This window comes from Mytilus galloprovincialis, chromosome 5 (assembly GCF_965363235.1).
Source record: "Mytilus galloprovincialis chromosome 5, xbMytGall1.hap1.1, whole genome shotgun sequence".
Taxonomy (NCBI): domain Eukaryota; kingdom Metazoa; phylum Mollusca; class Bivalvia; order Mytilida; family Mytilidae; genus Mytilus; species Mytilus galloprovincialis.
The window spans coordinates 87,212,232-87,214,192 of NC_134842.1; the positions used below are offsets into that span (position 1 = coordinate 87,212,232).

Consider the following 1,961-nt stretch of genomic DNA (forward strand, 5'->3'; position numbering starts at 1 on the left):
GTCGAACCCAAGTTCTATATTTGCTCAAGAACAATTCATAACACAAGTTCTGGCGGTTATGTTAGATGCTACTGGGTAGCGGTGACACGGTCATATAGAAAATAGTTGACATGGTCACATGTATTAATGATTTTACTAATAATATATTGGTGGTGACAAGGTCAAGTATAAAAAAATTATAGTTGACAAGGTCAAATGTATGTGACAAGACTTCTACTTTAATGTGAAGTATGGTCATGCTAATTTAAAAATATATACATGTATTATGTTTTGAGCTTATTAATTTTTATAACGTTAACACATTTTACAGACATTTTCAACGTTGGGATATGGCAATCATTGTCCAGCGATATTCATCCTAGTATGCCTGATAATCTTTTACAGAAGCTTCCAGATTATGTTCTATCGTCGAGGGCAGACAGCACTAGAAAGTAGTACACATATGGATTCAACTCATGGTGTAAGTGGTCAAAATTACTTTGCATTTCTTCATTACCAGCTTCTACTGTACATATTGCATTATACTTAGTTCATATATCAGAAACATTCAACTCTACAAGTAAAATAGATGAGGCTGTATATGCGATTTCTTGGGCACGCATGCTGGCCGGTTTTCCGAACCCTTGCAATTCTGACTTGGTTACTTCTGTTCGTGGAGGGTCATACAGAAAAATTGGGCACACAATTAAAAAAAGGAACTTATTACAGCTAACATTTTATCAAAAATTGTTCATTTATATGGTCAAAATTGTAATAATCTTAAAGATGTACGCATTGCATGCATGAGCTTATTAAGTTATGCAGGATTTTTACGATTTTCTGAATTCGCTAAGTTGAAAAGATATAATGTAACCTTTTTTTCCTACTCATATTAAGCTGTTTTTAGAACAGAGCAAAACTGATGTTTACAGGGAAGGTCGTGATGTAGTTATTTCTAAAACTGGAAATAATACTTGTCCAGTGGCTATGTTACAACATTATATGAAGTTAGCTAAAATATCAGAAAATTCTGACGAATTTGTATTCAGGTCTTTAAGTTATTGTAGTAAAAGTGATACTTACAAGTTAAGGAAAAATTCACCACTTTCATACACTAGAGCTAGAGAAGTGTTGTTGAATGCATTAGAAACCATCGGTTTAGATAAAAAAAAAACAGTTTGGTCTTCACAGTTTACGTTCAGTTGGAGCAACTGCTGCAGCAGCAGCAGGAGTTGAAGATCGTCTATTTAAAAAGCATGGACGATGGAAAAGCGAAAATGCTAAAGATGGTTATATAAAAGAAAGTATAGATAATAGATTGTCAGTATCTAAAAAATTGGGTATATATATTTTATAGATATAATTATTGTTGTAATATAACTAGTATCTGTTCCCTTTCTTTGTTTTCATTCGATGCTTAACTGTACTGTCCAGGCGAGCTGATATCCCAAATAGTGTTTGGTTTTTTATTGATAAATATTTTATGTTCGTTTGAGTTGACGAACAAGAACATAAATGTATTTATCAATGTTATAAAGAACACGTGTATTTGTTGCGACATTTGTCACATGACTAGATATACCGGTTTATGGTATACTCTAGAGTAATGAGTATTTCACGAGCTAATATAAGCGGGAAGAATTGTAACGGTAGATCTATGTGTAGTTATGTGTCATTCGACGCTTGCATTTCGGACAGGTCAGTCTGGTCATTTGATGCCACCCACCCACCCACTTTTATTTTGTCAATATTGTAAATTGATGTATTCATGCTTATGATTGATGTGGATGTTTTTTTTAAGTTATACATGCTTGTAAAGATTGTTAACAAAGATATTTCTTTTTGTAGATTGTGTATAATTGGACAATAATATGTTGAAGCAGCGGCTTCATATATTGTAAAATACAAATGAATAAATATGCTTAACTGTACTGTCCAGGCGAGCTGATATCCCAAATAGTGTTTGGTTTTTTATTTATAAA

At 32.8% G+C, this 1,961-nt stretch overlaps 1 pseudogene; it reads left to right on the top strand.

The window, feature by feature from the left end:
• Positions 1-782: 782 nt before the first annotated feature.
• On the top strand, positions 783-1,619 carry LOC143074814 (uncharacterized; annotated as a pseudogene).
• Positions 1,620-1,961: the final 342 nt, after the last annotated feature.